The 12,016-nt window shown below is 42.3% G+C and overlaps 1 protein-coding gene and 1 non-coding gene across 2 annotated transcripts in view; both read left to right on the forward strand.

Annotated features, from left to right (window-relative positions):
* Positions 1–12,016, forward strand: part of FRMPD4 (FERM and PDZ domain containing 4) — a 513,884-nt gene that overhangs the window by 200,352 nt on the left and 301,516 nt on the right. The gene's annotated exons all lie outside the window — the stretch shown is intronic.
* On the forward strand, positions 6,539–6,610 carry TRNAC-GCA (transfer RNA cysteine (anticodon GCA)). The gene has a single exon. It is a non-coding gene; the product is annotated as a tRNA-Cys (tRNA).

The following is a 12,016-nucleotide window of genomic DNA, read 5'->3' on the forward strand; positions in this document are numbered from 1 at the left end:
TTGTATTTTTATGGAAAAGGAAAGTTGTTTTGGAACTACAATAGTGGGCTGAGATAAACTATCTCATGTTTAATTAAATTTTCAAGCTGTTTTTTATTAAAACTACCTTGATAAGAACTGTATGTTGGAACAGGTCTGACATTTCAGATTAACTTTCTAATATGTTAAAAACAGATCAAGAGACAGGAAATGAAAACTGGAGATGAGCAAGGAAAATCTAAGTAGAAAAAGTTCATGGAAAGTCCTTACAGAGTGATCATTCTTAAAACTCTTGCTTAAACTCTCCAAAAGAGGCTACATCATCACAGAGCAAAATGTGCCCAGAGTAGAAGATGGCAAGAAATGAAAAAGAACATTTGGGATAAACATGTTTGCCTATAATGTGTTATTTTGCTACAGTTTTTTTCCAGAGAGCAGTATGTGTGGAGACTCCAGAAATTTGTAGACTTATTGATATTTCTAACCCCTTCTCTGGTGCCTTCTTTCATTGCTATAGTGTCATGAGTCTCCACTAAAAATGCAGGAACATGCAGTTTTGTTCTTTATGCCTGGGTCTCTTGGTGGCCTCTAGACAAGCAGTTCCCAGCCGTAGGAATCTCACAATCTCATCCATGAGGGACTACTATAGTGACAGTCTCTTTAGTTTCAAGAAAGACAGACCATTCGAAAGTTTTACAAACAGAAAACTGCACACGTCGTAAGCAAACTCAAGGAATTTTCATGAAGTAAGTAGGCACCTGCAGCAGGGCCCAGAACAAGAAAGAGAGCACCCCAGCCCCTCATGCCTCCTTGGCACTACTCCCCAGCCCAAAGATTATGTTAACATCTATCCTGACTTCAAACAACACAGATTAGTGTTGCCTGTTTTTAAACGTTTTATTAATGGAGTCATACAGCATGTGGTCTTTTATATCAAGTTTCTTTCACTCAACGTTATGTGAGTGACTTTATGCAGGGCTGTGTTCATTTATTCTCAGCTTTATAGAATTCCACTGAATGAATACACCACAGATTACTTAGCCATTCAGTTGCTGATAGACATTTGAGTAATTTCCAGCTCTGAGCTTTTACAAACTGTGTCAAAGTCAACATTCTACTTCCTGCCACTTGGTGACTTTATCTGTATGTTTATGTGAGTACCTATCTAGGAGTCTAATAAAGGAATTTTTTGTACACTCAGCTGTACCAATTTCTCCTCCCACCAGCAGTGTATGAGGGTTGCTTGTCTGTCTCCCCACAACGGTTGTCGTGTGTATCTTTTTCATTGCAGTCATTCTGGTGGGTTCATTGGGGTACTCCATTGTGAGATTTGGTTTGCATTTCCAAGAAGGTGTTTTTTAACAGCAGAATTAAGAGAGTGCAGAAGAAGATGTAATTCTTTCTCAAAGAGAATATTGGCAATTTTTGTTGACTTGCAAAATTTTAAACACACATTTTGAAAATATGAATGATGAAAAATGACAACCTAAAATTTTCCTTTTACTGTGTGACTACCTTTATTTGTACCTATTTTGTATCCTAACTAAAACCCCCAATGTAACTTAGCTAGTTCAGCATAAGCCCAAGTAGTGACGTAACGTCTGGGTTTTGACTGTGCTCTGGTGTTTCCGTTGTTATTACATTCATAATTGAACATGGAATGAATATCCAAATAGTTGTCCTCTAAATTTAGACTATTCTGGTCAGACTAAGCAGAGCTCATATGCCTGAGCTGAAAGTGTGGGGCGCCTGCGTAGTTAGGACCCGAGAAAGGGATGTCCACCAGGCCTGGTCCTGTGTGTGGGCTAAGCGGAGACGCTGCACTGACCTTGACCCACTGGGCCCAGAAAGAGATGTGTCTCAGATGCAGCTGCCTCCAGGCTTTTGCCTGCCATTGACTGTGGACGAGCACCAGTCCACAGAGTGGCTTTTAGAGACAGTGGCTCTAGCTGATTCTAGATGCTGTTTTCATCCCACAAGCACTTATCTCTCTCTGCGTGGGATTACTCCATCTTAGCTCATCACTTCGCTGCTTTGGCTTCCCGCTTTTCTCCGTCCACTAGACAGCCTTCCCAGCAGAGTGACTTCTGCCTTGTGGAAGTCTGGAAACCAGTTGCACTGCACTCACGGGCTGAAGCTCAAAATATTTGGGCTGCTCATCAAGACAGTTGTGTAGAGACAAATTTGCCGTGAAGCTAATGACCCTTAAGTTTTAGAGCTCTTCACTCACACAGGCCCTTTATGAGGCCCTATACTTAATTTTGTAATAGCAGATCCGTAATTTGCTATTCTTGCTCTTTGAATATCTCACATCTTGTTTGATTTTTTTTTTTTTTTTGCCTTCGAGCAAGGATTGGGAGTTCAAATAGAACTCAGCAATGGAATGCTACAATTAGTTGTGAAGTGGCTTTTGGTTAATGAGGATAGCGGCCAGTATTCATGGAGCACTCATTTTGTGCTGCCAGTCGATGTCAACAGGATTTCATTGAACATTCATGTCTTCTAAGACAAAGATGCTATTATTACCCTCACCTTTCAGAGGAGGGAATTGACCCTCAGAGGGGTTCAAGTAACTTGCCAAGGTCATGTTTCTACCAAGTGACATTGCCAGCACATTTTGCTTTTTCCAGTAACTGTTAAAATGTTTAATTAACTTTGTATCTCAAACCCACTTAAAACATAACTTGACACAAATTCAGAAGTATCCCTATATTGTTTTCACTTGCCTAACCAGTGTATTCTTTGTTGGGAAAGAATTGTTTCTAACCAAAGTCCATCTTATCCAACCCATGCTTTCTGATGTGTCCCCCCAAGACAGTCTATTCCCACGTAGACATCAGCCATTTTCACATGGAGGATGAAATGTAAGAACAGCTGGGCTGGAACACCTGCCTGCAGGCTTCAGAGGGGACAGGCATGTCTGCCCCAAGAAGTGGGAGATTGGCTTGCAGCTTGATGCTGTGTCAGTTCCAAACTTTGCCTCCAACTCAGCTGACCTCAGGGGCAACCTTCAAATCTTGACAAGGATGGGAAAAATAGCCACATGAAAGCCTGAACCAAGCTGAAGTCATTTTCTGGATTTCAACTGTCTTTCGTACTTTATTTAAGCATCTTTTATCATTGTACAGTTATAAAGTTAATCTTGAGCTTTGGGTGTAGGCCAGAACAGTATTCCTTTGCTACCTAATGAAAAACCTTCCTGGGTTTTTAGACCCAAATCTGATACTGCTTCTGGTGCCTTTAGAAAATTTAGTGCACTGTGATCTTGTTTTCAAGTAGCTTTATGATCATTAATATAAATCTTTCTGCTAAGATCATATGAAATCATCCGAAAGAATTCTGACCAGAACTGATGTCCAGTAACAGAGTCATGTGTCACTGCCTTTTCTCTCTCCCTACTGAAGGAACAGAGATTAAAATGTCGTGAGATTAAAGATGGTTGGAGAGAATATTACCTAAATCTCACTTCAGTTTGTGCAATCTCTGTGTGTGATGAGCTTCAAAGCTTGGCTTTTCCTTGATATAATACACCTGGATTTGATGTATATGAAATAAAAGTCATTTGAAAAACTTATAGTATGAGTAGCATGATACTTTTCTTCTGAAGGAGAGGTAACAATAAATTTTCCTTCCTGATATTCAGTATCTGCTTAGTACATTGCAGATATGGTTTTTGCACTAAGGTGCATATGTGTTCCAATACTAGTGAGACACCTCTGCAAATACACCTGCAAGCACTTCGATATGTTTAAAGGCTATTTTACAGATTTCAAAGTGGGTGCAAAGTTTTAATAAATATGTCATAAAAGGCAAGTTTTATTATACTAGGAACCTGGAGCAAGTGAAATAAAAGTGTATTTTCTTCCTCCCAAATTAAAGACATATTTTCAAGATAAATGTGGCAGGGAAAAAAATTGTGGTAGGTAAATTCTTTGACTCTTCTTCTCCAGTTATGTTTTAGAATAGGACCTTAGTTTTTCTCTATTAAGAAGCAATTTGTGACTTGCACATTAGTTCTGTGTATTCAGTGTATTAGGTGGCAAAGTGAAAGCCCCTATGAAATAGTTGCACAGAGGAAATATAGTTGGCATGAGAGTAGTTAAATTTCAGTCTGAACTGTGCGTCTGCTCTGTGACATCGAGCAAGTCCTCTGTTCACCCTAAAGCAGAGTGAAGCCAGCAATAGCTGCCTTGTTTAAAAGCTGTCAGATCTGAATAGTCTCTTATTTACTCTACAAATAGAAGGTACATTACTTACTATTTTCATGACTATTCATTTTCTTTCATTTCAAAGGAAAAACTAAAATATTTTAATTTTAAAGGAAAAATTAATTCAATTTTCTTAACTTAAAAATAGATTTACTGAAAAAAGAGGGGATGTATGTACAGCAGGAACTAACCCAGCATTGTAGGTCAACTACACTCCAATAGAAATTAATTAAAAAAATTTTTTTAAAATAAGAGAATTAAATCCAGTATATATAAAGAACTCTTGTAAGTCAGCAAGAAAATCTCAAACACTCTGATTACCATATGGTATGACAACTCCTCATAAAATTAAACATAGAATTTGTCATATGATCCAGCAGTTTAACTTCTGAGGATATACTCCCAAAAAATTAAAGATAGTGACTAGAGCAGATATTTGCATACCTATGTTCATAGCAGCAATATTCACAATAGCCAAAAAGTGGCAACTACCCAGGTGTCCACATGTCACTGTCTTACAGAATTGGGAGTATAGAATGAAAGCATACACTTCGATAATTAATTTTGGAGTTCAGTCATTGGGACCCTCTGAGAAAAGTCTTTACTTACCCTAGTTTATATTTAAGGAAAAAAAGTTGTGAAACAGAGAGAAAGAGAATTCAATTACAGCTCTCAAAGCAGAAAAGGGATAGTTTCAGAAATTCAGTGTTGAATGTCTATGAGAACAGGTTGGGGAGAATCTACTGAAAATGTTCAGAATGTAGGTATCTCTTGCTTGGTCTGTTTTTTATAATTTGATTTTTTGCTTCATCAGATGTGTCCCTCCTAATAATGACTTTTAACTGGATTTCCAGATAGATATTACCTCTCTCATTTCAGCAGCATTGTAAAATGTGCCACAAAGCTTGCCCTGAAGGGAATAATTGCCTTTAAAAATTTTTTTAAACAAGGGTACAGGATGCTGGAAGCTATCATCAATGCTAGATGGAGAGAATGTGACGCATGTTTCCATGATGCTGGAAATGTGATTGCTGATAGATCTATTAATAGTCCAGAGTTGATTTTTGACCTTGAATTTATTATAGAAGCTACAAAAATAGAGATGAATAAGATGAAGGAAACCCAGGGCATATTCCCCTCTTAACAATTTTTTTCTTATGAATATGAAGCGTATTGTGTGTCAGGGGGTACAGACATAATACAGATATTTAGTATTTTGTGTCAGCCATTTCAGAATGTCAGTTTTATTTTTAGGTTTATCTGATAGGAAATAAGAAGTCCTGTAGAGTTCATTCCTCTCATCTTTCCAGCCTTTTGTTTGTTTGCTTACGAAGAACCTGTGTTGGAGGGCTGTGCATTAGGCGAGGGTGCAGTTTTCTTCTTGTCCTTCTGTTGCTCATGCAGTTGGCAATAGTCCATCTGTAGAGCCCAGAATGAGTGACATGACATAAAAGTCTACACTTCACCTGGTGATGACCACCACAGATTTTCCATCAAGCCTGTAGAGCCAGCCCCTTCTGAGATTTAAGTTTGATCCTAATGCTACTTTTCTACATTTCAATAATAATACTTTGATATTTGAAACTATTTTTATTTTTCTGTCAGGCATATCAGGTTGAATGTTTAAAGACTAGCAGCTACCTCTTGATCTTTAAAAGATTTGGATATTTTAGATAGGTACCCAATTAAATTGTATCAGCCAGTTATGCCTCCAGAGTGAAGAGATTCATGTGATGATTTTCTTCTGAATCTTATTGGGAATAAGGTTAAAGGCCATTGACACCAAATTCCAATAACTGCAAAATTTTGCAGAAGATTGCCCTACTCAGAGATCTGAGCTGAAAAATAATATACAGTCCATTGGGACATACAGGGATGGTTTAATGGGGGTTATTGTCCATGTACATACATTGGGAAGCCTGATGCTTTAAGCTTCATTTTGTATATCAAAACTAAATATGTAGGGGGAAAAATGAAGGTAAAGAATGAGTCCTTTGTTATTTACACAATTTCTAATTCTGAAGAAGTGTGAGTCATTATTGCTCACCGGTATTCTGCGTCATGAAGAGTAGTCATATTTGTCAATTACATCTGAATAAAGGTGGGGTGTGGGGTGGTAGTAGTCATGCCAGCCAACTGATGAAATTCCTTTTCATCCTCCCACAAGTACTATATTCTCCTCCTGCTCTGGCTAATCCCCGCAGTTTCTTTACTACTAAAAACTGGTTGCTTTCCAAATGCTTAATTCATGCTACATGTTACTCCATGAGACAGTGACCATGTGTTTGGAAAACTAATTCAAGAAATAAGTGTATTTAAGAATTAGTTTGTGCTCAGGCAATGTTGGGGCTTCCCAGGTGGCTCAGTCGGTAAAGAATCTGCCTGCAATGCAGAAGACCCGGGTTTGATCCCCGGGTTGGGAAGATCCCCTGGAGAAGGGAATGGCAGCCCACTCCAGTATTCTTGCCTGGAGTATCCCATGGACAGAGGAGCCTGGTGAGCTGTATTCCATGGGGTTGCAAAGAGTTGGGCAGGACTGAGCAACTAACACACACAGGCAATGTTGTTTGTTTTTTCTTTTTTTTCCTAACAGTTAAACAGTTCTGCTTCATATGATCATTTCTTTTTCTATCCACTTAGAGAAAAAAGGGATGTGTATGGCTTTTTTGTGTTTTGTGGCTCTTGTTCTAAAATCTCAAGTCATGTAAGAAGAGACCTGTATGTATTTTGAATTCTACAGGCCTCAGTGACGCTTTGAGGTTTGGAGAATGATCACAGAAGTCACTCAAAATTATTCTTGCTTTGTCAGCTCAGAGTGGAAAGGTGAAGTTTCTTGAAAATATTAATAGCCAGTACAATGGAATAGTTGAATTTAATAGCCTTGTCTTACAAAATAACGCAAATCAACTCTTTCCTGAATGATGTCAGGATGTGCAATCCTGATGTTGCATTTTCCTGAGTTAATCATTTAAGGTACCTTTGAAGAATATTTATGTATCGATTAAGGGATGACTTTTACAACCAGACAGAGCAATGAAAGTTCAGTTGCAATATGAAGGAGATCTTCTCTGTAGGACACATAAACAATAAAAGAACATTGTCAGGGGGAATAATGAGTTTGCTAACTCGGGGAAGCTTCCAGACTGATATTGATGCCACTCCTCTCTGATAATTTAGAAATCAGAGGAGCAGGCTTGCCCTAATGCAGGAGAGAAGGGAGATGAACTCACAGGGTTTGCTGGGACACGGAGCCTATCTTTCTGTTTGGTGGCATGGAAGATTTTATCATTTAGCCTTTTCTGCTTGCAAGGGAGAGGGCTAGATGCGATAGTTAAACATACCGATTTTCAAATGTTGTGAGACAAGGATGCAGTTTGACATTATTTGTGCCTTTTCGACTTTGACTGAACATATGACAAGATATTAGTGTCCTAGGGTTGCTGTAACAAACTGTTGGCTGAAAACAATGCAAAGGTCTTCCTTCTCCCACCCTTCTGGAAGTGAGGAATCCAAAATCAAAATGTTGTCGGAGTCATACTCCCTCAGAAGGCTCTAGGGGAGAATCTCTGCTAATCTCTTCCAACTTCTAGTGCCTCCAAGTATTTGTTTGCTCATAGCAGCTTGACTCCAGTCTCTCCCTCTGGCCTCACATGGCCTGCTCCTGTGTGTTATTTCCTGTCTTCTCTCTTTTTATAAGAACACTTGTTGTTGAATTTAGGGTCCAGACAGTTATCTGGAATGATCTCACAAGCCTTAATTAAGTAGGGAAGATCCCCTGGAGGATGGCATGGCAACCCACTCCGTATTCTTGCCTGGAGAATCCCATGGAGAGAGGGGCCTGTTGAGCTATAGTCCATGGGGTCGCAAAGAGTCGGACACGACTGAAGCGACTTAGCACTCAGGCACACAAAGATTCTTTTTCCAAAAAAGGTCAGCTTTACAGGTATAAGATGTTAGAACTTGGACATATTTTGTTACTGGTGACAGTTTTGTCTGGTATAGATAGCAAAGGAGGCTCGATTAAATTAATATTTAGTAGAAATCTGTCCATTGCTTTTCTTCCAGTTCATGTAGCCAATTTCAACCTTCTTCGGGTCTGAAATCATTAGGAGGGAAAGGCCATCATTCACAAACATTTTTCATACTACCCTATAGCAACTTGCAAGTCTAAATTACATCCCTACAAGCAGAATGTTTTATTCTTTCAAAGTAATTGCCTCATTGAAATGAAACAGTTCCATAGGCAGTGTGGCATTTAGTAATAAGTAAATGTTTCCATTTCTTCTGAGTCCCTAGAAATGTAGAACTCCCAGGGCCAAGAAATCAGCAGACCACATCTCAGACTGTGTAAGTCCTCAAAGGTCAACCACTGGGCTCAGCTTGGAGGTGGCATGCCAACAGCTGGAGTGCCAACCAAATGCAGCTGTGGGTTTCTGCCACTGCTGTCATCTGGCACAGGGAACAGTTCAGACACTGGAAGTCTCAGTCACTGTGAGGGGGTCCATTCCATTGTTGTGGCGTGTGTGTGTATTTTAAAGAAGAATTTGACAGCCTCTTTACAGGGTGTGGTGACAAGTTGTCAGCCTGACAGCCTAGAAAGTGGCAGCTTGCAAATGGAGAGGCAAGTGATGCCCAGGGCATTAGCTCCACGTGGTTAGAAGCAGGAGAGCAGGCTAGGTGACAGAGCACTTCGGGATGAAGACAACAGACTCCCATTCAAACATCTGTGCAGTGAGTTTACTTGCAACCTGGCAAAGCATCCCTTATTTATGTGTATAATCTATGAGATATTGAAAAGGTACATGTTTCCATATCGGGAGAAAAATGAACCTTCCATTTTCTCTGAAGACAACTGGAGAATCAGATTCTCCACCCACACCCATGCCTCTACCCACACCCATGCCAAAACACACACACATACACACAGTTCTAAAATATAGTATACTTATAGAAAATTCTAGATATGGTAAGACCAACAGACAAGAGATGATTGCCATTGAAAGCATAGTTTATTATTCACAATTCCTAAGAAGAGCGGCTCGCTGTGCCAGCAGGGGCCATGTGGGAAGGGACTAGGGTCAGTTAGGAAGCAGGAGCCGGGTAATTGTGGCAGGAGCCTTTACTGTGGATTTTGGAGGCAGGAAGAGGTGACGAACATGCCTCATGCATGGCATGTGGGTTTAGGATTCACTCGTTTGGGTAATTTCAGTAGACTCTGGGGCAGAGGGGCTGGCCCTGGGGTGATTAGGATAGGAGAATAGTAGCCTGGAGTATTAGAGTCCATTAAAGGAGGCGGTTAGGGGTGAGGGCCTGTGTGGGTAGGTTTGTATTTGAAAAGCGTGCTTCCTGGAGGAGAACTCCTCTGTAGATGGGATACAGGTGATGAGGGAGGCACGAGGCCAAGGCAAGGTGCCTGGGGCATATTCTTGGGTTGTCCAAACTAGGATTATCTGGCATATGGCATGGAGGGCAGATGTTAAAGCACCAAGTTGACAGAAGTTGGAAAGATGGTTTTTACAAACACACACACCCGCACTAGTGCTGTTAATAGAAGAGCTTTCCCAAAAGCTAGAAGCCAGTTTGAATGCTTGGAGTCCCTGTCACAAAGCTGCAGAGACTGGCTTAGTGAGGTTCACATAGCTTTCCTTGGCAGGAGATGACCTGAAATGGTGAAAAGCGTGTTGACTGGCTGATTCCCGCCTCCCTCCCCCGGCCCCGCTCCCCGGCCACCTTCTGGACTTGGAAGCTGTATATGGGGCTGGCTTTCTGCTCCTGCTCTCCTGTCTGCATGTCCTAGACTAGAGGCTGCTGCATCTAGCAAGTTCTGTGCTGTGACGTGGGCCTTACTGTGATTCTGTATCTTTGTAAACTGGCTTTGTGAGAACAGTCCAAGCTCAAAAGGGTAGAGAGCAAGCAGAAACCCAAAGATACTGGCAAATTTAAATCTTATTCCCAACATGAAGGGTCATTTGTGTGGCAGAAGACTGCACTTGAAATCCAATGCCCGCAGAGCATTCTATGGGACCTTGGGGAAGAGGCGTCCCTTGGCTGTGGTCTCACAACTCTGAACCTGCGTAACAGTGGCTCCTGCTGGAAGCGTTTCTGAGATGTTTTGGGAAATGGCTTTACAAACAAGACAGGGCTCTAACCGTGTCTTCCTTGGTTGTGGCTTCTGTGCAGACCTGTAGGAATAGGAAGTTATGAAGCAATGATCTTGCCTTGACCACCCTTAGCTTCTGCCTTGCTGCTGCTCCTCCTCCTCCTCCTCCTCCATGCTGCTGTTCTGTTTCCCTGGTTCTGGGGCCTTCCTGCTGTCCTCCAGCTGGGCCTGTCCCTTTGGGACAGACCTCGCTTGATCCTCTCACAATTCCATGGCTTGTACATGTCTTCCTTCTCCATTCCTCAGAACTGACCTGCCTTGATCCCATGGGATCCTTCCAGAGAGGAGAGCGGCCTCTGTTTGTGTCTCATCTTAAGCTTTCCACCTTATTCCTCTCTCTCACCCCCTCTTAGCTCCTGTTAAATTGTTCTCTGTTTCATTTTCTCATTTTCTGCCACGTATTTTCCTCCCTCATTCATTCATTCAGTAGCTTCACGTGTCAGATTCTGTGCCCGATACTGGAGTAGACAGATATAAGGACTGTACTGCCCTCAAAAGCTCAGATTTGCAACGAACAACTAAATAACTGATAGTCTTCCCAGGCATTTTCCCTTATGATAGGGAGTGGGATAGAGAGTTGGAGAAACTGAAGGCAGGAAGATAAAACTGAGGTCCCAGGATTCAGGGTAACTTTAGTGCAAGTACCTTTGGAGCTGAGTCTGTAGGAGGCAGAGGGGTTTGCTGGACCAGGAAGGGGTGAGGGCATTTCATCCAAGCCAAAGAGTATGGACAGCCTTATAAGGGGTGGAGCTGAAGTTCAGCATTAGTGGACATAGGATGGGGACTGGGAGCCATGGGAATCTTAGGTGCAGACTTAGTTGGGTGATGATGCAGCCCAGACATCATAATCTGGAACTGGAGATGGGTCCTGCAGGCCGTGGGCATCTGGTGAGATGGAGCAGGGGTGTCAGAGGACTGGACAGGATGACCTTAGTGATACCCAGCCCTGCCGGCGGTGCAGAGTGCTCAGGGTTCCAGGATCAAGGTGGGATTTTGTGGCAGATGTCTGGAAGAGAGAGATAAAAGGCACAAACTAATCATGGTACTGGCGATCTTCATGCATGTATTCCTTTATCTGCAACCATGCAGACACTGGATGTGAACGCCTACTCAGGGTCCCCATGGCCCCGACCCTGTGCCAGCTCAGAGTGACACAGTCCTCGTTCTGATGGCCGTACCGCCTCGTAGGAGGTGGGCATAGGACCTCAGGGGTACTCAGCTCAGTGGTACGTGCTAGTAGCTTTGACAGAAAACTCCAGGGTTTGTGGTGCACATCCCAGGGTCCTGGACCCAGACTGGTCTTTGGGGAGGGCTGGGAGCTGAAGGGGGCATGAGCTGTGCGTCCTGGCCCAGGGAGGCCCTCCTGCTGAGCCCTGAGGAGAGCAAGGGAGAGCTGGTCCTTGGAGCCCAACGCCTGGCCATGGCACTGAGCCTCAGGGACAGGAGTGAGGTGTTGAAAACCACAGGACCTTGCAGCCCAATGCTTTGGCCTTTGCCATTTTTTTGTAGCTGGAGATGAGGCTGTTTAAGAACTGACTTTTCGGAGGTACCACCGAAGTTAGCAAAACCAGCTAATATGAATTATTCACGCCATAGTCCTTCCAATAGAGTGAAGGCTGGTGCTCCACTGGGAAGGGAAGGGCTGGGAAGGGAAGGGCTACACAGCTGG

The sequence above is a fragment of the Muntiacus reevesi genome, chromosome X, assembly GCF_963930625.1.
Source record: "Muntiacus reevesi chromosome X, mMunRee1.1, whole genome shotgun sequence".
NCBI classification, from domain to species: domain Eukaryota; kingdom Metazoa; phylum Chordata; class Mammalia; order Artiodactyla; family Cervidae; genus Muntiacus; species Muntiacus reevesi.